We start from the raw sequence: 26122 nt of genomic DNA on the forward strand, positions 1-26122 counted from the left end.
AGGGGCAGGTCCACCAGATGTGTAGTAGAGAGCCTAGGTCCCCATGACATCTCCAACAGATAGGTGATATGGATGGGGAAATGGCGTGTAAGAGAGTGGGGTGTCTGTACCATCTCATCAGGATCTTATATTGCGTTTCTCTAACCTGGATACAGATGGAGCTCTTATGGGTTTTAAGAAAGATAGAGTCCCATTCCTTGTCTGAGAGTGAGATGTTTAGATCCCTCTCCCACTTTTGAATAAAATGGGGAGGTGTCAGGGAGTCAGATGCACTTAGGAGTTTGTACAGGGTGGAGACAGTGTGTACGGGAGTCATAGGAGCCACACACATTTTTTCAAACGCGGTCAGCTCCCTTGAAGCCTCACGGTATGCATTATCTGTGTATAGGAAGTGTCGGACCTGCAGGAATTTCCAGAAATCTGTCTGTGGGATCTCCCATTTCTCCCGTATCTCCGAGAACTGTTTAATCCCAGATGGGTGGACCAACTGCCCCACTCTAAAGAGTCCCTCTAGCGCCCAATTTTGATAATATCCCAATGAGAGGCCAGGTGGAAAGGTTGGATTGCTGAGAAAAGAGGGGAGGGGGCCAAAGACAGAAGAGATACACGATCTTCGTCGTGTCCCCTTCCAAAAAGAAAGTGTAGGAGTAATGGTCGGGTGAGGGCGTTGTAGTTTGGGCAAGATCGGGAGCCACGGGAATATTTCTGGGAACAATTGTATGCATAAACCTTCCAAGACCACCCATTGTTTAAGCTCCCGGCTCCTGGTCCAGTCTAAGACTCTGTTTAAGAGGATTGCTTGGTAATAAATATTAATATCTGGGAGCGTGAACCCCCCTTTTTGAGGTGGTCGAGTCAGGATAGATCTACTGATCCTGGGTCTCTTACGACGCCAAATAAATTGCTGGATCAAAGATCTCACAGTCCGGAACCAGGAGTCGGGGATCTGGATTGGTAAGGTCTGAAGGAGATAGCCAGAACTCTATGGCAGGTGAGGCAGTGCCTCACCTGGCTAACTTTTCCGCACATCTCTAATCAAAACTCACCAAATTTCCAGGAGTTTATACTGCTGCACCTGTGTAAAATGCCCACATGTACGCTTTGGCTCATATATTGTATATAAATCTGTCTCTGGTGCTAGCCAGTGCCTCCTGAGCTATTTAGCTCACCGCACGTCCCTGGAGAGTACACATGTTAAGGGGAAGAATGCTGAGGTAAATTTCCCTCCTCTCATGAGGAAAAAGAGCGGGAATCTCCAGACAAGAGACGGCAGCTTCCCACAAGAGAATTCTCAGGCTGTATCCTTTCCCCACTAGGGCCAGGATGTGTTGAGAATCTTCCCCTTGGGTGTCCTGTTTGCACTAGCTATTCTCAGGGATCCTGCAGATAGCGTGCACATTCTAGTATACTACCCAGACCGGCGATTGTGTCGGCATGGGTTTATAGCGATGTGGCAGCGTGGACAGGTACCTTATCAGCAAAGATTGAGACCCTAGTATGCATATAAATATTTTAATATGCTGTCTTAAGTGATATATATATAATTATAAAGCATGCCCAAAGGGACATGAGTATACTGGGTCCTAGAGACAAAAGCTATGTCGATTTCTGCTTGACGTGTCCTGTAGAATATACATTGGACAGATGATGCCGACTTAAGAGGCATATGGAAGGCTGAGGATTGTGTGGAGAAAGGTTCTCAGGCCTGGTCTCCACAGTTATAGTTGGTAATTCTGATATTTTGCCTTATATTCCTGCACAGCCTAGGAAAGCACAACATTATTAAATGCAGCTTTTTGAATAAAGAAACAAGAAAGTCTGAGGTGCGTCCTTTCTTGTCAGAGCCGGGGGCAGAGGAAAGAAGCTGTACAACACAGCTAGTCCCCAGGAACAGAAGTCCTCCCCGGCCTCTACAAAAATCCACCGCATGTCGCTGGGGCTCCACAGGCGGAGCTAGGCCCGGTGGGGACACGCCTTCGTAAATTCAGCCACAAGTGGGTTCACTCCCTGTTAGATCCCTGGGCAATAGAAATTGTATCGCAGGGATACAGGCTGGACTGTGAGAAGATGCCCCCTCACCGAGGACCCGGCGGGCTTCCCCCCAAGAGAGGGAGCCAGTGTTAACTGCAATTCGTAAATTGTATCTTCAACAGGTGGTGGTCAAGGGTCCCCTCCTTCAACAAGAGGGTGTTATTATTCGACCATGTTATAATCCCGAAACCAGACGGTTCGGTTAGACCCATATTGAATTAAAATCCCTGACCATATACCTGAAAAGGTTCAGGTTCAAGATGGAATCGCTAAGAGCGGTCATTGCATGCCTGAAATGAATCGGGACATAAGGGATGCGCACCTCATCAGGCGTACCTCAGAATTGCGGTACAGGATTGTCATTACCAATTTCACCAAGGTAATGGCGGATATGATGGTGCTCCTGCGGAAGCAAGGTGTCACTATTATCACATACTTGGATGATCTCCTCATAAAAGCGAGATCAAGAGAGCAGTTGCTGGACAGCGTATCACCTTCTCTGGAAGTGAAACGGCAACACGACTGGATTCTATATATTCCAAAGTCGCAGTTGGTTCCTACAGCTCATCTGCCTCGCCTAGGCATGATCCTAGACACAGACCAGAAGAGGGTTTATCTCCCGATAGAGAGAGCTCAGGAGCTCATGACACTGGTCAGGAATCCATTGAAAACCAAAACCGGTGTCAGTGCATCACTGCACTCGAGTCCTGGGAAGGATGATGGCATCATACGAGGCCATCCCCTTCGGCTGGTTCCATGCAAGGACAATGGAATTTACTGGACAAGTGGTTCGGATCACATCTTCAGATGCATCGGTTAATCACCCTATCCCCCAGGGCCAGGGTGTCTCTCCTGTGGTGGCTGCGGAGTGCTCACCTTCTCGAGGGCCGCAGATTCGGCATTCAGGACTGGGTCCTGGTGACCACGGATGCAAGCCTCCGAGGGTGGGGGGCAGTTACACAGGGAAGAAAATTCCAAGGTTTGTGGTCAAGCCAACAGACTTGCCTTCACATCAATATCCTGGAACTAAGGGCCATATACAACGCCCTAAGTCAAGCGGAGTTCCTGCTTCGCGACCAACCGGTTCTGATCCAGTCAGACCGCAGGGGCTCATGTAAACCGCCAGGGCGGCACAAGGAGCAGGGTGGCGAGGGTAGAAGCCACCAGAATTCTTCGCTGGGCGGAGAATCAAGTAAACGCACTGTCAGCAGTGTTCATTCCGGGAGTGGACACGACCTCCACCCGGGAAAGTGGTGACTTCATCAGGAAGTCTTCACGCAGTTTTGCAAATTGATGGAAACTGCCTCAGGTGGACTACATGGCGTCCCACCTCAATAAAAAGATAAAAAAGGTTTTACGCTGGGTCAAGGGACTCTCAGGCGATAGCTGTGGTCGCACTAGTAACACCGTGGGTGTTCCAGTCGGTCTATATATTCCCTCCTCTTCCTCTCAGACCCAAGGGCTGAGAATTGTAATAAACGGAGGAGTGTGAACAATATTCTTTGCTCCGGATTGGCCAAGAAGGACTCGGTACCCGGAACTGCAAGAAATGCTCTCAGAGGACCCATGGCCTCTGCCTCTCAGTCAGGACATATTGCAACAGGGACCCTGTCTGATCCAAGACTTGCTGCGGTGGACGGCATGGCGGTTGAACGCCGGATCCTAGCGGAAAAGGGCATTCCGGATGCAGTTATTCCTACGCTGATAAAGGCTAGGAAAGACGTGACAGCAAGACTTTTTCACTGTATATGGCGAAAATAGGTTGCTTGCGGTGTGGCCGGGAAGGCCCTACAGAGGAATTCCAGGGGGGTCGATTCCTGCACTTCCTACAGTCAGGAGTGACTATGGGCCTAAAATTAGGATCCATAAAGGCCAAGATTTCGGCCCTATCCCTTTTTCTCTCAAAAAGAACTGGCTTCACTGCCTGAAGTTCGGACGTTGTTACAGGGGTGCTGCATATTCAGCCCCTTTTGTGCCTCCAGTGGCACCTTGGGATCTTAACGTGTGTTGGATTCCTAAAATCCCACTGGTTTGAGCCACTTAAGACCGTGGAGCTAAAATATCTCACGTGGAAAGTGGTCATGCTTTTGGCCTTAGCTTGGACTAGGCGTGTGTCAGAATTGGCGGCTTTGTCATGTAAAAGCCCATATCTGATCTTCCATATGGAAAGGGCAGAATGGAGGACTCGTCCCCAATTTCTCCCTAAGGTGGTATCATCGTTTCATTTGAACCAACCTATTGTGGTGCCTGCGGCTACTAGGGACTTGGAGGATTCCAAGTTGCTGGACGTAGTCCGGGCCCTGAAACTTTACGTTTCCAGGATGGCTAGAGTCAGAACAACTGACTCGCTATTTATCCTGCATGCACCCAACAAGCTGGGTGCTCCTGCTTCAAAGCAGACTATTGCTCGCTGGATTTGTAGCACCATTCAGCTTGCACATTCTGCGGCTGGACTGCCGCATCCTAAATCAGTAAAAGCCCATTCCATGATGAAGGTGGGCTCTTCTTGGGCGGCTGCCCGAGGGGTCTCGGCTTTACAACTTTGCCGAGCTGCTACTTGGTCGGGTTCAAACACTTTTGCAAAATTCTACAAGTTTGATACCCTGGCTGAGGAGGACCTTGAGTTTGCTCATTCGGTGCTGCAGAGTCATCCGCACTCTCCCGCCCGTTTGGGAGCTTTGGTATAATCCCCATGGTCCATACGGAGTACCCAGCATCCACTAGGACGTCAGAGAAAATAAGAATTTACTCACCGGTAATTCTATTTCTCATAGTCCGTAGTGGATGCTGGGAGCCCGTCCCAAGTGCGGACTCTCTGCAATACATGTATATAGTTATTGCTTAACTAAAGGGTTATTGTATGAGCCATCTGTTGAGAGAGGCTCAGTTATTGTTCATACTGTTAACTGGGTATAGTTATCACGAGTTGTACAGTGTGATTGGTGTGGCTGGTATGAGTCTTACCCTGGATTCCAAATCCTTTCCTAGTAATGTCAGCTCTTCCGGGCACAGTTTCCCTAACTGAGGTCTGGAGGAGGGGCATAGAGGGAGGAGCCAGTGCACACCAGATATAGTACCTAATCTTTCTTTTAAGAGTGCCCAGTCTCCTGCGGAGCCCGTCTATTCCCCATGGTCCTTACGGAGTACCCAGCATCCACTATGGACTACGAGAAATAGAATTACCGGTGAGTAAATTCTTATTTTTTCTTGCGTCCGGGCAACTGGGACAAACTTACGCCACTGTCTCTAGCCTAAGCTGACCTCACATCTCCCTGCTTAATATAGAGAGTCATAGATTTATCAAAATTCACTGTGAACCCAAGATCTTGCCAAATTTTCTCACAAGTGGTTTAAGGAAGATCCTAGGGTTTGAGACATAGTAGAGAAGATTGTACACAAATGCAGACTAGCTTTTCCCAAGAATCTATTATAATGACCTGTATTAACGGCCAGGATTGCAAAACCTGGTTAATTTGGTCCAATACCAAGTTAAAAAGGCGGAAGAGGGCACCCATGATGTGCAGCCCTGGTTGTAAGCACCTTGTCACTAATTGATCGATAAAGAGGTGTTTGGGGATGTGTAGAAAAATTGTATTAAATCTAAGTCTCTCCCAAAGCCATCAGAGAACATTGTGTAGATAGGTTCCAAGAGACTGTATCAAACGCTTACTTGGCGTCTAGGCTAACCAACATGTTTGAAAATTAAAAGGATTGAATCAAAGAGGCTATAATCACAATCACTGTATCTCTTTGACAGAATATTGTCAAGACACTGGCCAAACTGATGCTCAGTGAAAAGGGAAAGAAGATATATCTGAAGCCTATTAGCCATAATCTTTCTAGAGTTTAAAATCAAAATTTAAAAACATGATAATATGATAGGAAATCTCAGACTGAGGGTTTCATTAGAAGCATGGTAAAAGGCAGAGTTATAGGAAGGGTAATCGGAATAGGCCCTATGAATGTGGTGGAAAAGATTGTGCAAAATGGGGGCAAGTTCCAGCTGGAGGATTTTATTAACTCTGCAATAAACCAGTCTGGGCCAGGGATTTGTTTAAATGTAAAAAGGAAACGCCTCCTGAACCTCCTCAACAGATGTCAGAGTCAAGTAGTTCTTTTTGACATAGGCTCAATTTTGGAAGTTTCACTTCGGCCAATAAAAAGTCCATCAAAAGGACATCTTGGGAAGTCCTAGGGTAAAGTTGTGAATAGAATGTATAAAATAATTTGGCAATATCAGCAGAGGAAGTAAGGAGACCATCATGTCTGTTGCTGTTTCTCTTCTGTTTATTCACTTTGCATTTATTTTGTTAATTTATAAAAATAAGATTTTAACCCTACCGGTAAATATTTTTCTCCTAGTCCGTAGAGGATGCTGGGGACTCCGTAAGGACCATGGGGAATAGACTGGCTCCGCAGGAGACATGGGCACTATAAAGAAACTTTAGAATGGGTGTGCACTGGCTCCTCCCTCTATGCCCCTCCTCCAGACCTCAGTTAGAGAAACTGCCCAGAGGAGACGGACAGTACGAGGAAAGGATTTTGTTAATCCAAGGGCAAGATTCACACCACCCCACACCATCCACACCGTATAACCTGGAATATACGAACCAGTCAACAGTATGAAACAGAACAGCATCAGTCAAAGACTGAACAAAACTGTAACATAACCCTTATGCAAGCAATAACTATATACAAGTCTTGCAGAATGTTGTCCGCACTGGGACGGGCGCCCAGCATCCTCTACGGACTAGGAGAAAAAGATTTACCGGTAGGTTTAAAATCTTATTTTCTCTTACGTCCTAGAGGATGCTGGGGACTCCGTAAGGACCATGGGGATTATACCAAAGCTCCAGACCGGGCGGGAGAGTGCGGACGACTCTGCAGCACCGACTGAGCAAACGCAAGGTCCTCATCAGCCAGGGTATCAAACTTATAGAACTTTGCAAAAGTGTTTGAACCTGACCAGGTAGCTGCTCGGCAAAGCTGTAAAGCCGAGACGCCTCGGGCAGCCGCCCAAGAAGAGGCCACCTTCCTAGTGGAATGGGCCTTTACCGAATTTGTTAACGGCAATCCTGCCGTAGAATGAGCCTGCTGAATCGTGTTACAGATCCAGCGAGCAATAGTCTGCTTCGAAGCAGGAGCGCCAACTTTGTTGGCTGCACACAGGACAAACAGTGCCTCTGTTTTCCTAACTCGAGCCGTCCTGGCTACATAGATTTTTAAGGCCCTGACTACATCCAGGGACTTGGAATCCTCCAAGTCACTCGTAGCCACAGGCACCACAATAGGTTGGTTCATATGAAATGAAGAAACCACCTTAGGCAAAAATTGAGGATGAGTCCTCAACTCCGCTCTATCCACATGGAAGGTCAAATAGGGTCTCTTGTGAGACAAGGCCGCCAATTCGGACACCCACCTTGCAGATGCCAAGGCCAACAACATAACCACTTTCCAAGTGAGATACTTTAATTCCACGGTTTGAAGAGGCTCAAACCAGTGAGACTTAAGGAATTGTAACACCACGTTAAGGTCCCATGGTGCCACTGGGGGCACAAAAGGAGGCTGGATATGCAGCACTCCCTTCACAAAAGTCTGTACTTCTGGTAGAGAAGCCAATTCCTTCTGAAAGAAAATGGACAGGGCCGAAATCTGTACCTTAATGGAACCTAATTTTAGGCCCAAATTCACTCCAGTCTGTAGGAAGTGGAGAAAACGGCCCGATGGAGCATTCTTGGTCTCACACCAAGACACATACTTCCTCCAGATACGGTGATAATGTTTTGCTATCACCTCCTTCCTAGCCCTTATCAGAGTAGGAATTACCTCATCTGGAATGCCCTTTTCTCTGACGTCCTAGTGGATGCTGGGTACTCCGTAAGGACCATGGGGAATAGACGGGCTCCGCAGGAGACTGGGCACTCTAAAAGAAAGATTAGGTACTATCTGGTGTGCACTGGCTCCTCCCTCTATGCCCCTCCTCCAGACCTCAGTTAGAGTTAGAATCTGTGCCCGGCCCGAGCTGGTTGCACACTAGGGGCTCTCCTGAGCTTCTAGTAAAGAAAGTATTTGTTAGGTTTTTTATTTTCAGTGAGATCTGCTGGCAACAGACTCACTGCTACGAGGGACTGAGGGGAGAGAAGCGAACCTACCTGCTTGCAGCTAGCTTGGGCTTCTAAGGCTACTGGACACCATTAGCTCCAGAGGGATCGAACACTGGGCCCGTCCACGATCGTCCGGTCCGCGCGTCCTTTCTGCCCAGAGGCAGGGGTAGAGGGAAAAAGCTGCACCAGACAGCCAGTTCCCAGTAACAAATATCCTCCCCTGCTTCCACTAAGTCCACCGCATGACGCTGGGGCTCCACAGGTGGAGCCAGGTGCGGTGGGGGCCCGTCTCCGGAACTTCAGCGACCACTGGGTTCGCTCACAGCTGGATCTCTGGATTCTACAGGTATCTCAGGGATACAAGCTGGAGTTCGAGACGTCTCCCCCTCGCCGTTACCTCAAATCAGCCTTGCCTGCTACTCCCAAGGAAAGGGAGGTAGTACTGGCGGCAATTCACAAGCTGTACCTCCAGCAGGTGATAATCAAAGTTCCTCTCCTTCAACAGGGACGAGGTTACTATTCCACAATGTTTGTGATACCGAAACCAGACGGTTCGGTGAGACCCATTCTAAATTTGAAATCCTTGAACACTTATATAAGGAAGTTCAAGTTCAAAATAGAATCGCTCAGGGCGGTTATTGCAAGCCTGGAAGAGGGGGATATTATGGTGTCACTGGACATCATGGATGCTTACCTACATGTCCCCATTTACCCACCTCACCAGGAGTACCTCAAGGTTGTGGTACAGAACTGCCATTACCAATTCCAGACGTTGCCGTTTGGTCTGTCCACGGCACCGAGGGTGTGTTCCAAGGTAATGGCCAAAATGATGATACTCCTTTGAAAGAAGGGAGTTATAATTATCCCGTACTTGGACGATCTCCTTATAAAGGCGAGGTCCAAGATCAGTCGTTGATCGGAGTAGCACTATCTTAGGAAGTGCTACAATAGCACGGCTGGATTCTGAATATCCCAAAGACGCAGCTGGTTCCTACGACGCGTCTGCTGATATTGGGCATGTTTCTGGACACAGAACAGAAGAAGGTGTTTCTCCCGGAGGAGAAGGCCAAGGAGTTGTCATCTCTGGTCAGAGACCTCCTGCAACCAAAACAGGTGTCGGTGCATCATTGCACGCGAGTCCTGGAAAAGATGGTAGCTTCTTACGAAGCAATTCCCTTCGGCAGGTTCCATGCAAGGAACTTTCAGTGGGACCTGTTAGACAAGTGAGGATCGCATCTTCAGATGCATCGGCTGATCACCCTGTCCCCGAGGGCCAGGGTGTCTCTGCTGTGGTGGCTGCAGAGTGCTCATCTTCTCGAGGGCCGCAGATTCGGCATTCAGGACTGGGTCCTGGTGACCACGGATGCAAGCCTCCGAGGTTGGGGAGCAGTCACTCAGGGAAGAAACTTCCAGGGACAATGGTCGAGTCAGGAGACTTCCCTACACATAAAGATTCTGGACCTCACTTCCGGTTCCGGCATGGGAGAGTGAGCAGCTTCTCCTCGCGGCTCCGCTCTCAACACTGACCCCTTACCGCAAACACGCTGTCAGCATCGGGGAAACACCGCTCCCGGTCCCCTCGACGGACAGAGGAGACTATGGAGAAATTTTTAGCGTCACCAGCCGCCCCGAAGACGCTCCTTCCGCCACAGCCACCGAGACAGGAGAAGCGCAGGGGGGAACACAACATGGCGCCGGACGCCGATACAGCCCCTGGAACTCCGGTCAGTAAAAAACCCATTGCAGCGGCGGCTAGCACGGGGGACTCTAAATCTAGTATACCTACACACTCCTCTGCACATGAGGACATGGTACTGGCGTTGCAGGAGGCAATGGCGCCATTATTGCAAAAAGCTGTGGTGGACATAACAACACAGATAAAAAACTTGGCTGGCAGGATGACTGAAGCTGAGCAGCGCATTAGTGACAACACTGACAATGTAACAGGGCTACAGAAAACTATCTCCGCTCTGGTTCTAGATAATAAACGTCTATCAGAGAAGATAGATAGCATCGAAAACAGAACCAGAAGAAATAATTTAAGAATCATTGGCCTGCCTGAAACACTTAAAGGGGCCGCCTTAGAGCACTTTGTCCATACTACACTCCCCGCTCTGTTAAGGATAGACAGGGACTGTGCTGACATGGTGATTGAAAGAGTGCACCGTTTGGGAGATCTGGCCAGAGACTCTTCTCAACGTCCAAGAGTGGTGATCTTTAAGACATTGAACTATCTGCATACATTGGCGATTTGGAAGGCGTCCCGCAAATATAACCCTATTTTATGGGAAGGGCATTCTCTACGTATTTTCCAAGACTTTTCTGTCGAGCTATCGAGACTGCGACGTGCCTTTTCCCCAATCTGTTCCATGCTTGCTAAATCTAACCGAAGATTCATGATGCTATTCCCGGCGCGCCTACGCATCTACACTGGTGCAGAATTTTCCGAGTTTACCACACCTGCTGACGCGGAGGCATTTCTCAAAGAGGAAGCTGAGGGGAGAAATAATATGGATCTGTCCCAGGCCCCAGATGACTGAGTCAAGTCAGGCTGCATTTGTCTATAAGGGGCGATAACGAGAAATCAAACAAACCAACAAACAAACTGTCCCCTGAGTAATAACGCACCAGTAAAATTTACTGCTCATATGCTGACACATTATTGTTCCTTTACGTTGTTATCTAAAGCAATATGTTGTATCCCTGAGTTTCAATGTGCTTAAGTCCGTGCCCTGAGTAGATAGGGACAAATGGTTAATAGTTACAAGGGGTGGTGTTCTGAGCGGAGACCGAGCCGTAGGGTCTTATTTTCATTGTCGTTACTACAGAATTCAGCCCTCGGAGCACTGGCTGCACGAGGCCTGGATTCCCACTGGAAGTCTAAGTGGAAGATGAATAGTTGCTGCTCATGGTGGCTTGTATCTGTTTTTCTTATGTTCTTTATCGGTTTATATGTTTTTATTTTTAATGTCTGCTTGTCCCTCATGTGTGATCCCTCCCCATCCCTTCCTAGACTAGGTTTAAAAGTGCTGGTGTTTAGAGTGATGATTCCCTACCTGTGTTATGATGTCTCTTAAGGTTGGGTCTCTTAATGTACGGGGTATACACACTCCTGCCAAAAGGCGGCGTCTCTTGACATATTTAAATAAACATATGATAGATGTAATCTGCCTGCAAGAAACACATCTACAGCCCGAAGAGGTTAAAAAATTGAACATGATGGGCTGGGGAGTATTGGGTTCTTCATCCTATAATAATAAATCACGGGGTGTGGTGATATTAGCTAAGAAATCCCTAAATATTAATGTGTCTAATATGGATTCTGATACGGAGGGCAGGGTTTTAATAGTGAAGCTAGATTTCCGAGGTGTGGTCTTTCATATATGCAATATCTATGCACCAAATGTATATAGCAAAACCTTCTTCACCTCCCTGATAGCAAGATTGCATGTTTTGGATCCTGCCACATTGGTAGTCTGCGGTGACTTTAACTTACTCTCATCTTCCTTCCTGGACAGGACTCCCCCTCCGAAACGAGAAATGACACTGCCTAAAATTGGTATACCTTTTTTTCTTAAGACACTTAACTTAATAGACACTTGGAGGGCTACGCACCCTATAGAGAGGGAATATTCATGCCTCTCTCTGACTCATAACACGTGGTCAAGAATTGATTATATCCTGGTAGCGGAACAGTTTTTTCCGAGAATAGAATCGGTGGAAATGGAGCCCCCTGTTGTAGCGGATCATGGTTTGGTTCACATGGTGGTGAGTTTTGGAAAGACGGGGAGCTCTGTTCCCACTTGGAGATTCCCTTCCCACTTAGTGCAATCTCAATATCTGAAGTCTCAACTGGAGACTTGGTGGGGGGAGTATCTGAGTGAGAATGAGGCATATGCGAGTTCCAATCCCACAGTCTTCTGGCAGGCTGCCAAGACTGTAATTAGGGGTAAATTGATTGCCTATGTGTCTTCCCTTAAAAAACAACGTAATGCCTCCTACCTAGAACTGCAAGCTAATCTATCTAATGCCTTTCAGACCTATAAATTATCCCCTTCCCCAGAACATAAAACTTCCTACCTATCAGCCAAATTGCATTTCAGTGAATTATTACAAAAAAGTGGTGATCACCACCACTTTCAAGTTAACGCTAAGTTTTATAAATTTGGTAATAAAACAGGACGGCTTTTGACCAACCTGTTACAGGGTTCAAGGGGCCAGTCTGTGGTCCACCCGCTGTTACAAGCGGATGGATCTCTCACCACTTCAGATAAACAAATTGCAGAAGTCATGAAGTCCTTCTATGAAACCCTCTATTCTGTACCAGCAGAGAATCCTGATCTAACCTCCTCTCCTACTACTACTGACCCCCCTCTTCCCTCCCCCTCTTCTCAATTTCCCTTTGCCTATTGGGACTCGCTCTCACTTCCTCAGCTCCCTGACTCTCTTTGTTCATCCTTAACTGCACCCATTACCACTGCAGAAATCTTATTAGCTATAAAACAATTGAAACTTGCCAAGTCCCCAGGACCTGACGGCTATACTAACGAATTTTACAAGATGTTGGACTCACAGGTTGCCCAACCCTTAGCTGCATGCTTTAATCATATAATCAGTACTGGGTCTCTTCCTCTTCACTTCTCGGATGCCTTTATTAAAATTTTACCGAAAGCAGGCAGAAATCTAGCCCTCCCCGGGTCATACAGACCTATTTCGCTGCTAAATTCTGATTATAAGCTTTTTACAAAAATTTTAGCTGAAAGATTGAAACCCATTTTGCCCCTTATAATCCACAAAGACCAAACGGGGTTTATAACTGGGAGGCATTCAGTAGTGAACGTGCGAAGAGTCCTAGCTGCAATACATCAAGCTACTGTCGTAACCCCATCTTCTTCCCCTTCAATTCTAATCACGTTAGATGCGGAAAAGGCCTTCGATCTTGTATTATGGCCTCACCTGTTCCGCACTTTAGAAAAATTTGGCTTCCCTACTCAATTCATTGATATTATCCGCCTGTTCTACTCTACTCCTAACTCCCAGGTAGTCTGCAATGGACTCTTTTCTCCTGCATTCACTCTACAAAGAGGCACGAGACAAGGATGCCCTTTATCGCCCCTTTTGTTTGCCATTGCAATAGAACCATTAGCAGTGGCAATAAGATCGTCCCCTTTAATAACTGGTATAGGAGTAGGAGCTGAGGAACTGAGGGTGAGCTTGTTTGCAGATGACACTCTTATCTTTCTATCTAATCCTCAACGCTCTTTGCCAGCTCTACTACATCTGCTACACTCTTTTGGCTTGGTTTCAGGATACCGAGTCAATTTGTCCAAATCAGAGATACTACCTCTGGGTAAGATACCCCCTGACTTGCAGACCGATCCTTCCTTCCCCTTTTCAATTGCATTGTCACAGATTAAATATTTGGGCATACAAATTTGTTCTGATTTAAAAAAGCTATACTCGGCTAATTTTCACCCTATAATAGCAAAATTAGCAACGAAAATGGAGGCATGGAGAGACCTTCCTCTATCCCTTCTGGGCCGTCTAACTGTTATACATTCAATTCTCTTCCCTAAGCTGTTCTATTGTATGCAGATGTTGCCTACTGTGTTGGTAAAGTCTGACATGCAAAAAATAGATGCCTTATTTTCCAAATTTCTCTGGCAGGGCAAGCGCCCCAGGATTTCGAAGGCCAAACTTATACTGCCCAGGAAGGAGGGGGGGATGGGTTATCCCGATTTAAAGATGTATTCACACGCTGTTATCTTTAGATACATCCAAGATTGGATATTATCCAAATCTCATTACACTGACCTATCTCTCGATATGGAAGTTTTCGCACCCTATTCACCTAGTGCCCTTCTACAATCACCACCCTCCCTTATACCCACAGAAATACGCACTCATATCTTATTTGCAGATACACACAAGACTTGGATCGCAGTTAATAAACATTGCAACAGTGACTCATACACTACGTCCTTCATCCCCTTATGGGGTAATCCCTCCTTTTCCCCATCGCTAACAAATCCTTGGTTTAAAATGTGGCGTTCCAAGGGGCTGGATCTATCTTACAAGGTCTTTGACCCGGGAGGCCATCTGGCTTCTTTTGAAACGTTAGCTAATCACTTCTCGTTACCTAACTCACATCTATTCATGTTCCTACAAGTCCGCCATTTCTTGATGAAAAAGAAAGTAACCCCCTTCCTACTACATACAACACAAATCACAATAGCCCAGATCGATTCTTTGGAGAAATTGTTCTACTTTCTTTTAAACACTAACTATAAAGTGAAACATTTATACGCCCTGCTTATTACCTTTAATAGCCGTAAACAATGGGAGATATTGGTATCAAAATGGAAAACAGATATTCCTCTACTGACCACATTACAAGATTTGACAGCTTCCTCCTCCCTCTCTCTGAAAATATTAAAATCTGCTTATTTGCAAGAGGTACATATTCGCACTATACATAGGGCATATATCACCCCATATCAACGTAGACATATGGTCAAGGGAGAACTTGGTGAATGTGGAAAATGTACAGCTGTTAAAGCAGATTTTATGCATTGTATGTGGGATTGCTACAAACTTAGGCAGTTTTGGTGTAAAGTCATACGATTTACTAATGATATGCTTCATCTCCATCTCTGTCCAGACCCAGCTGCCTGTCTGGGTATTAATTTCTCCAATTGGGACCTGGGCAGGAATAAGAAAAATATCTTACCTTTATTAATCACTCTACTAGCGGTGTGTAAGAAATGTATATTGCTCCACTGGATTAAAAAAACTGCTCCTAGACTGGGAGACGTTAAATGCAAACTTTTACAATTATTGTATTATGAAAGGAAATATGTTTGCCAGGACCTTGCGCATGGAGTCAGATCATTCTTTACTAAATGGGCTCCATTCATAAATACTCTTGACTTGGAGACTCAGCAACATATAACTAAAGTTTTCAACGACTATGAGCCTATCCAACCAAAAAGGCGACAAAAGTAGATTAATACGCTTGCACTGGTATAGACTGTACCTTACAACATAAGTCTAGGATACCTCTCTCCCCCCTCCCTCCCCTCCCTTTCCCCTTTGTCTTACCATCACCCTTCTGTCTTTTTTTTTTCTGTCCAATTGGTATATTATGTTTTATACTGTAACATTTCAACTGTTATGGATGGTCAGACGATGGAGCGATCACAATTCAGGCTCCTGCTAAACCACATGGGAACATATAATGATACGCGGAATGACGGTGTCCTACGCATATATTTCCTTTATTAATGGTTACCTTTATTGTGATCTCACGCCCACCAGGGCTGTAATGGTTATTGTACAATGTCTGATTGTTCTGCAATGTTTACTCTCTGATGTATATGGAAAATTCGAATAAATAAATATTAAAAAAAAAAAAAAAAAAAAAAAAAGATTCTGGACCTAAGGGCCATTTACAATGCCCTAAGGCAAGCAGAACCCCTGCTTCAAAACCAGCTGGTTCTGATTCAGTCAGACAACATCACGGCTGTCGCCCATGTAAACCGACAAGGCGGCACAAGAAGCAGGATGGCGTTGGCAGAAGCCACAAGGATTCTCCGATGGGCGGAGTATCACGTGCTAACACTGTCAGCAGTGTTCATTCCGGGTGTGGAAAACTAGGAAGCAGACTTCCTCAGCAGGCACGACCTCCACCCGGGATAGTGGGGACTTCATCCAGAAGTCTTCACGCAGATTGTGAACGTTGGGAACGGCCACAGGTGGACATGATGGCGTCCCGCCTCAACAAAAAGCTAAAAAAGATATTGCGCCAGGTCAAGAGACCCTCAGGCGATAGCTGTGGACGCACTAGTGACACCGTGGGTGTACCAGTCGGTTTATGTGTTCCCTCCTCTTCCTCTCATACCCAAGGTACTGAGGATAGTAAGTAAGAGAGGAGTAAGAACTATACTCGTAGTTCCGGATTGGCCAAGAAGAACTTGGTACCCAGAACTACAAGAAATGATCTCGGAGGACCCATGGCCTCTGTCTCTCAGACAGGACCTGTTACTGCAGGGGCCCTGTCTGTTCCAAGACTTACCGCGGCTGCGTTTGAAGGCTTGCCGGTTGAACGCTGGATCCTAACGGAAAAGGGCGTTCCAGATGAAGTGATTCCTACGCTGTTAAAGGCTAGGCAAGACGCTGCCTGAAGTTCAGACGTTGTTAAGGGAGTGCTGCATATTCAGCCCCCTTTTGTGCCTCCAGTGGCACCTTGGGATCTCAACGTAGTGTTGGATTTCCTAAAATCACATTGTTTTGAGCCACTTCAGAACGTGGAGTTGAAGTATCTCACGTGGAAAGTGGTCATATATATTTGGCCTTGGCTTCGGCTAGGCGTGTGTCAGAATTGGCGGCTTTGTCATGTGAAAGCCCTTATCTGATCTTCCATAGGGACAGGGCAGAATTGAGGATTCGTCCCCAATTTCTCCCTAAGGTGGTATCAGCGTTTCATTTGAACCAACCTGTTGTGGTGCCTGCGGCTACTCGGGACTTGGAGGCCTACAAGTTGCTGGATGTAGTCCGGGCCCTGAAAATCTATGTTTCCAGGACGGCTAGAGTCAGAAATACTGACTCGCTGTTTATCCTGCATGCACCCAACAAGCTGGGTGCTCCTGCTTCTAAGCAGACTATTGCTCGCTGGATCTGTAGCACGATTCAACTTGCACATTCTGCGGCTGGACTGCCGCATCCTAAATCAGTAAAAGCCCATTCTACGCGGAAGGGGGCTCTTCTTGGGCGGCTGCCCAAGGGGTCTCTGCATTACAACTTTGCCAAGCTGCTACCTGGTCGGGGTCAAACACGTTTGCAAAATTCTACAAGTTTGATACCCTGGCTGAGGAGGACCTTGAGTTTGCTCATGCGGTGCTGCAGAGTCATCCGCACTCTCCCGCCCGTTTGGGAGCTTTGGTATAATCCCCATGGTCCTTACGGAGTACCCAGCATCCACTAGGACGTCAGAGAAAATAAGAATTTACTCACCGGTAATTCTATTTCTCGTAGTCCGTAGTGGATGCTGGGAGCCCGTCCCAAGTGCGGATTTTCTGCAATACTTGTATATAGTTATTGCTTAACTAAAGGGTTATTGTTATGAGCCATCTGTTCAGTGAGGCTCAGTTGTTATTCATACTGTTAACTGGGTATAGTTATCACGAGTTGTACGGTGTGATTGGTGTGGCTGGTATGAGTCTTACCCTGGATTCCAAATCCTTTCCTTGTAGTGTCAGCTCTTCCGGGCACAGTTTCCCTAACTGAGGTCTGGAGGAGGGGCATAGAGGGAGGAGCCAGTGCACACCAGATAGTACCTAATCTTTCTTTTAGAGTGCCCAGTCTCCTGCGGAGCCCGTCTATTCCCCATGGTCCTTACGGAGTACCCAGCATCCACTACGGACTACGAGAAATAGAATTACCGGTGAGTAAATTCTTATTTTCAGCTAGGATCCAGCGTTCAACCGCCATGCCGTCAAAAGCAGCCGCGGTAAGTCTTGGAACAGACAAGGTCCCTGTTGCAACAGGTCCTCTCTGAGAGGAAGAGGCCACGGATTTTCTGTGAGCATTTCCTGCAGATCCGGATACCAGGCCCTTCGAGGCCAATCTGGAACAATGAGAATTGCCTGTACTCCTTTTCGTCTTATGATTCTCAATATTTTTGAGATGAGAGGAAGAGGAGGGAACACATAGACCGACTGAAACACCCACGGAGTCACCAGGGCGTCCACTGCTACCGCCTGAGGGTCCCTTGACCTGGCACAATACCTCGGGAGCTTTTTGTTGAGACGTGACGCCATCATGTCTATTTAAGGCAGTCCCCACTGACTTGCAATTTCTGCAAAGACTTCTTGATGAAGTCCCCACTCTCCTGGATGGAGATCGTGTCTGCTGAGGAAGTCTGCTTCCCAGTTGTCCACTCCCGGAATGAAGACTGCTGTCAGAGCGCTTACATGATTTTCCGCCCAGCGAAGAATTTTGGTGGCTTCCGCCGTTGTCACTCTGCTCCTTGTTCCGCCTTGGCGGTTTACATGAGCCACTGCCGTGACGTTGTCTGACTGAATCAGAATCGGTAGGTCGCGAAGAAAATATCCGCTTGACGTAGGCCGTTGTATATGGCCCTCAATTCCAGTACGTTGATGTGTAGACAAGCCTCCTGGCTTGACCACAGACCCTGGAAGTTTCTTCCCTGTGTGACTGCTCCCCATCCTCGGAGGCTCGCGTCCGTGGTCACCAGAACCCAGTCCTGAATGCCAAACCTGTGACCCTCTAGAAGGTGAGCACTCTGCAGCCACCACAAGAGAGATACCCTGGCCCTGGGGGACAGGCTGATCATCTGATGAATATGTAGATGTGACCCGGACCACTTGTCCAGAAGGTCCCACTGAAAGGTCCTCGCATGGAACCTGCCGAATGGAATGGCCTCATAAGACGCCACCATCTTTCCCAGAACTCGAGTGCATTGATGGACCGACACCCTTTTTGGCTTTAACAGGTCCAAGACCACGTTCTGGAGTTCCTGGGCCTTTTCCATCGGGAGAAAAACCCTTTTTTGTTCCGTATCCAGAATCATGCCTAAGAAAGGCAAACGGGTCGTTGGAACCAACTGTAACTTTGGTAGATTGAGAATCCAGCCGTGCTGCTGCAACACCCTCAGGGAGAGTGATACGCTGTTCAGCAACTGTTCTCTCAATCTCGCTTTTATTAGGAGATCGTCCAAGTACGGGATAATTGTGACTCCCTGCTTGCGCAGGAGCACCATCATATCCGCCATTACCTTGGTGAAAATCCTCGGGGCTGTGGAAAGCCCAAACGGCAACGTCTGAAATTGGTAATGACAATCCTGTACAGCAAATCTCAGGAACGCCTGATGAGGATATATGGGGACATGAAGGTATGCATCCTTTATGTCCAGGGACACCATATAATCCCCCCCCCCCCCCTCCAGGCTGGCGATGACCGCTCTGAGCCATTCCATCTTGAATTTGAACCTTTTCAAGTATAGGTTTAAGGATTTTAAATTCAGAATGGGTCTGACCGAACCGTCCGGTTTCGGGACCACAAACAGGGTTGAGTAGTACCCCGTCCCCTGTTGAAGCAGGGGAACTTTGACCACCACTTGTTGAAGACACAGTTTTTGAATTGCATTTAAAACTACTTCCCTCTCCGGGAAAGAAGCTGGTAGGGCCGATTTGAAAAACCGGCGAGGAGGCACCTCTTCGAATTCCAGCTTGTAACCCTGGGAAACAATGTCTTTTGCCCAGGGATCCACCTATGATTGAATCCAGACGTGGCTGAAAAGTCGAAGACGTGCCCCCACTGGGGCGGACTCCCTCAGCGGAGCCCCAGCGTCATGCGGTGGATTTTGTAGAAGCCAGGGAGGACTTCTGTCCTGGGAACTAGCTGTAGTTGCCAGCTTTTTCCCTCTGTCCTTACCTCTGGCGAGGAAGGAAGATCCCCGTACTCTCTTGGATTTATGCGACCGAAAGGACTGCATCTGATAATGTGGCGTTTTCTTTTGCTGTGAGGAAACATAAGGTAAAAAAGTGGATTTACCTGCAGTAGCTGTGGAAACCAAGTCCGTGAGACCTTCCCCAAATAAGTACTGACCCTTGTAAGGCAAAACCTCCATATGCTTCTTTGAGTCGGCATCACCTGTCCATTGTCTGGTCCACAGGGCTCGCCTAGCAGAAATTGCTGCTACAGCGCTACAAACCCAAGCCGACGCTATCGCCGGTCTGAGTAATGTACCAGTATGTGTGTAAATTGACTTCAAGGTAGTCTCTTGCCTGCGATCCGCAGGATCCTTGAGGGTTGCGGTATCTTGAGATGACAGCGCCACCTTTTTGGATAAGCGCGTCAACGCTTTGTCCACCCTGGGGGAGGATTCCCACCGTATCCTGTCCTTAGCCGGGAAAGGATACGCCATAAGAATCCTTTTGGGAATCTGCAGTTTCTTGTCTGGAGTTTCCCAAGCCCTTTCAAACAACTCATTTAGCTCATGTGAAGGGGGGAAAGTAACCTCAAGTTTCTTTTCCTTAAACATGTGGACCCTCGTGTCAGGTACAGAGGGGTCATCTGTGATATGCAACACATCTTTTATTGCAATAATCATATAATGAATAATTTTTGACAATCTCGGCTGCAATCTCGCATCATCATAGTCGACACTGGAGTCAGAATCCGTATCGGTATCACTGTCTGCTACTTGGGATGGTGGGCGCTTTTGAGACCCAGAAGGGCCCTGTGACATAGTGAAAGGCAGGGATTGACTCCCTGTATTTACCCTGGACTCCGCTTTGTCCAACCTTTTGTGTAATAAATTCACATTTGCATTTAAAACATTCCACATATCCAACCAATCAGGTGTCGGCGTTGCCGACGGAGACACCACACTCATTTGCTCCACCTCCTCCCTAGAAGAGCCTTCCGCTTCAGACATGCCGTCACACACGTACCGACACCCCACACACTCAGGGAAATCTCTAATCTGCAGACCGTTCCCCCAACAAGGCCCTTTGGAGAGAGAGAGAGAGAGTATGCCAGTACACACCCAGCGCCAATGAACCTGGAAACACAATTCCCAGATATATATAGCGCTTTTTTTATATATACATATATATTAACTGCGCCCAAATTATGTGCCCCCCCCCCTCCTTCAAAGCCCTCTGTCACCGTGTTCAGCAGGGGAGAGTCCGGGGAGCCAGCTTCTCAGCAGCGTGCTGTGGAGAAAATGGCGCTGGTTAGTGCTGTGGGATCAAGCTCCGCCCCGCTCAAAATAAAAAAAAAACCTGGCGGGGGATTGTATATTATAATGCCATAGCCGAATATACCGTTTATGCCAGCCAAGAGGATTATTGCTGCCCAGGCCGCCCCCCCTGTGCCCTGCACCCATCCGTGCCTGTGTGTGTGTGTGGGAGCAATGGCGCGCAGCGTTACCTCAGTGAAGATCCGAAGTCTTCTGCCGCCTGTGAAGTCTTCTTTCTTCGTATACTCACCCGAATTCTATCTTCCGGCTATGCAAGGAGGACGGCGGCGCGGCTCTGGGACGAACGGCTAGGGTGAGACCTGCGTTCCGATCCCTCTGGAGCTAATGGTGTCCAGTAGCCTAAGAAGCAGAGCCTATCACTGAAGTAGGTCTGCTTCTCTCTCCTCAGTCCCACGGCGCAGGGAGCCTGTTGCCAGCAGGACTCCCTGAAAATAAAAAATCTAACAAAATTCTTTATTACAGAGAAACTCAGGAGAGCTCCCCTGAAAGCACCCAGTCTCATCTGTGCACAGTTTCTCTAACTGAGGTCTGGAGGAGGGGCATAGAGGGAGGAGCCAGTGCACACCCATTCTAAAGTTTCTTTATAGTGCCCATGTCTCCTGCGGAGCCCGTCTATTCCCCATGGTCCTTACGGAGTCCCCAGCATCCTCTAGGACGTAAGAGAAATATATATATAATAAGATGCAAGAAATATCAATGGGTCGTTTGAAGGATTGCTCATTGTGTACGCACTATGGGGGTAATTCAAACCTGATCGCTTGCTAGCAGTTTTTTGCAGCGCTGCGATCAGATAGTCGCCGCCTACAGGGGAGCGTATTTTAGCTGTGTAAGTGTGTGAACGCATGTGCAGCCGAGCAGTACAATAATATTTATTGCAGTTTCTGAGTAGCCCAGGACTTACTCAGCCGCTGCGATCACTTCAGCCTGTCCGGGACCGGAATTAACGTCAGACACCCACCCTGCAAACGCTTGGACACACCTGCATTTTTTCAATCACTCCCAGAAAACGGTCAGTTGACACCCATAAACACACAGCAACGACCCGCTTTGTACCTGAGCGGCGCACCTGCGCATTGCGGTGCATACGCATGCACAATTCTGACTTGGTCGCAGCGCTGCAAAAACGCTAGCGAGCGATCAGGTCTGAATTACCCCCTATATCAATTGTTCTGGGGAGGAATGGAAATCATGACAAGCATCACGTCATTTGCACATTGTCTAATGTGTACCCAGCATTAGGATGCTCAGACTGACACCTCATCTGCTTTACCAAGGCCAGTAATTCTGGTTTTGACACTCCCAAAAAATGGGAACAATGCTCTCCCATTTCCGGGAACACTGCCCAGCACTGCCTCCTAATGACCGCAGCCTGTCAATCATGCAGTACTCGTTCTGTACATGCTAGAATTGGTGCTGCGTATGCATCATCCACCCACCACTGGAGTTGAACGCAAACCATTGGGTTTGCATACAACTCTGAATCAGGCCCAATGTGCATTAAATCAAGAGGACACATCTAAACATAGTATATATTTAATTTTTGTTTCATTATGGTAATTGGAAACATGACATAGCCTTGGAGGACCCCTTAGAGATAGATATTATTGATGTTATGAATTTGCAGTGCTAACAATTTAAATCTACTCCCAGGATCAATAATACGATCTAAAATGACAAATTAGACATTTGGCCAATACAATAGCTGTGGTATGGTAAGGAACAGAAATACAGTGTTCAACAAATCACTTTTTAGTTTTATCGGGGTATTAAGTACCCCTACATTACTACATGTAAGGGTAAATGATGGCAAAGGGGGAGGAAGTATAGACTGAGGTGTAGTAAAAGATATAAGGTAAAGAGTGATTGTGTTTAGTGTTGAGTGGTACAGGGTGGTTGTTGGGGAACATAATGGTATAATATATTTGAGCCCCAGGCAGGCATAATTTACTAACTTGGGGTGCAGGCTAGTACAGAGTGGGGATTTGGAGGTACAGACGGGTACTTAGATGGGACTGGTTGTCATAAAATGTTTATATAGATACCTGGGGGAGTGTAATATTATCTAGTCTAATGGTGTGCAGACAATCCCAGTTAATATTAATGTTCCCCACAAAACACGTTTACCTATTAAATTAAGGGGAAGAATCTAATCTTTGACACATAAAACACTTTTAAGAGCTGTTCACTAACGGATTATTGCTATGTACAGCATTTGAATATGATTGTGCCAATATAAATCTATGGGGTGCTGCTCTTCATGGGCCAGTTTCCTCACAGGCCACTCTGTCTTCTCTTAGGATATACACTGCTCAAAAAAATAAAGGGAACACTAAAATAACACATCCTAGATCTGAATGAATGAAATATTCTTATTAAATGCTTTGTTCTTTACATAGTTGAATGTGCTGACAACAAAATCACACAAAAATTATCAATGGAAATCAAATTTATTAACCCATGGAGGTCTGGATTTGGAGTCACACTCAATATTAAAGTGGAAAAACACACTGCAGGCTGATCCAACTTTGATGTAATGTCCTTAAAACAAGTCAAAATGAGGCTCAGTAGTGTGTGTGGCCTCCACGTGCCTGTATGACCTCCCTACAACGCCTGGGCATGCTCCTGATGAGGTGGCGGATGGTCTCCTGAGGGATCTCATCCCAGACCTGGACTAAAGCATACGCCAACTCCTGGTCAGTCTGTGGTGCAACGTGGCGGTGGATGAAGCGAGACATGATTTCCCAGATGTGCTCAATTGGATTCAGGTCTGGGGAAAGGGCGGGCCAGTCCATAGCATCAATGCCTTCGTCTTGCAGGAACTGCTGACACACTCCAGCCACATGAGGTCTAGCATTGTCTTGCATTAGGAGGAACCCAGGGCCAACCGCACCAGCATATGGTCTCACAAGTGGTCTGAGGATCTCATCTTGGTACCTAATGGCAGTCAGGCTACCTCTGGCGAGCACATGGAGGGCTGTGCGGCCCCCCAAAGAAATGCCACCCCACACCATTACTGACCCACTGCCAAACCGGTTATGCTGGAGGATGTTGCAGGCAGCAGAACGTTCTCCTTGGCATCTCTAGACTCTGTCACGTCTGTCACATGTGCTCAGTGAGAACCTGCTTTCATCTGTGAAGAGCACAGGGCGCCAGTGGCGAATTTGCCAATCTTGGTGTTCTCTGGCAAATTTCAAACGTCCTGCACGGTGCTGGGCTGTAAGCACAACTCCCACCTGTGGACGTCGGGCCCTCATACCACCCTCATGGAGTCTGTTTCTGATTGTTTGAGTAGACACATGCACAGTTTAGGCTTGCTGGAGGTCATTTTGCAGGGCTCTGGCAGTGCTCCTCCTGTTCCTCCTTGCACAAAGGCGGAGGTAGCGGTCCTGCTGCTGGGTTGTTGCCCTCCTACGGCTTCCTCCACGTCTCCTGATGTACTGGCCTGTCTCCTGGTAGCGCCTCCATGCTCTGGACACTACGCTGACAGACACAGCAAACCTTCTTGCCACAGATCGCATTGATGTGCCATCCTGGATGAGCTGCACTACCTGAGCCACTTGTGTGGGTTGTAGACTCCGTCTCATGCTACCACTAGAGTGAAAGCACCGCCAGCTTTCAAAAGGGACCAAAACATCAGCCAGAAAGCATAGGAGCTGAGAAGTGGTCTGTGGTCACCACCTGCAGAACAACTCCTTAATTGGGGTGTCTTGCTAATTGCCTATAATTCCCACCTGTTGTCTATTCCATTTGCACAACAGCATGTGAAATTGATTATCAATCAGTGTTGCTTACTAAGTGGACAGTTTGATTTCACAGAAGTGTGATCGACTTGGAGTTACATTGTGTTGTTTAAGTGGTCCCTTTATTTTTTTGAGCAGTGTATATATATATATATATATATATATATATATATATAAAAGGACTCTGGGTTGACACACCTTAGGTCGACATTGACTAGGTCAGAGGTTCCCAAAATGTGTGCCGTGGCTCCCTGGGGTGCCTCGGGACACTTGCAGGGGTGCCCTGGGTTGGTGGTCCAGGACCAATTCAAATTATTAATGGTCAATATAACAGGCAAAACCAGTGCTGGTGGCTGCCAGTCATAAAATATGTGGCCAAACAGAAGCAAATCTTGTCCCTCACCACACAACTGACCCTAAGGATGACATATTATAAACGCGATCTACTTAATATAATATTTCTTTCTAAATTTCTCAATAAGAAATTTTTGGCCTAGGGGTGCCATGAAAACAATTCTGATATTCTAGGGCGCCGTGATTCAAAAAAGTTTGGAAACCACTGGACTAGGTCAACACCAGAAAAAGGTCAACACGGCCATTAGGTCAACATGGGTTTTTCACATTTTATTCTTTTTTTGGACTTTTTCAGACTTTACGATACACGTGGACTACAATTGGAAACTGTAACCTGTGCTGAGCGCAGCAAAGCACCTTGCCCAAAGCATGGTGAGCGAAGCCGGGGTTCCCGGTCACTTTACGGAGAAAACGACACCAAATTAACATAAAAAACTCATGCCGACCTTTTTCCATGTCGACCTTGTTCACCTATTTTCTGTGTCGACCTACTCACTGTCGACCAATAGGTGTAGACCTAATATATGTCGACCCTGAGTCCCATACCCACAACATTTATACAGATACAATAATCATACAAAACTATATTTATTTATTTATATATATTTATTTTTGCAAACCATTAATGCTTTATTTCTACTACAAAAAAAATCTGGCTGGTTGGAATAAAAATCTGGTAATGGATGAGAACAAATTACAATCTATCATTTGTTCCCAAACACAGCAAAACTGTCAAAAACAGTCATTCATCCAAGTTGGTTAAATTTGTGTTTAACCAATTTGTATGAACAACAGGTTTTGTTAGTTTTCCAGTGTTTGAGAACAAATGATAGATTGTAATTTGCTCTCATCCATTTCCAGATTTTCATTCCAACCAGCCAGATCTGGCAGATTATCTGACAGATAATTGTATAGTGTGTACCAAGTTTAATACCAGTATCTTCTCTTATGATACTGGGCTGGATGTAACGACGCCCGAGATTGTCGGAGATTGTCGGCCAATCTCTGAGGTTTTTTCTTTAAAGGGGTGCTCACTTACAGGGCAAAATTTTTCCGAGATCTTGTGCGTCGTTACATCCGGCCCAGTATCTCTGAAGAGATTATTG

The 26122-nt window shown here is 46.9% G+C and overlaps 1 protein-coding gene across 1 annotated transcript in view; it reads left to right on the forward strand.

Annotated features, from left to right (window-relative positions):
- The window catches only part of ABCB9 (ATP binding cassette subfamily B member 9), a 242092-nt gene that overhangs the window by 33701 nt on the left and 182269 nt on the right, over nt 1-26122 (forward strand). The window lies entirely within an intron of this gene.

The sequence above is a fragment of the Pseudophryne corroboree genome, chromosome 1, assembly GCF_028390025.1.
Source record: "Pseudophryne corroboree isolate aPseCor3 chromosome 1, aPseCor3.hap2, whole genome shotgun sequence".
NCBI classification, from domain to species: Eukaryota; Metazoa; Chordata; class Amphibia; order Anura; family Myobatrachidae; genus Pseudophryne; species Pseudophryne corroboree.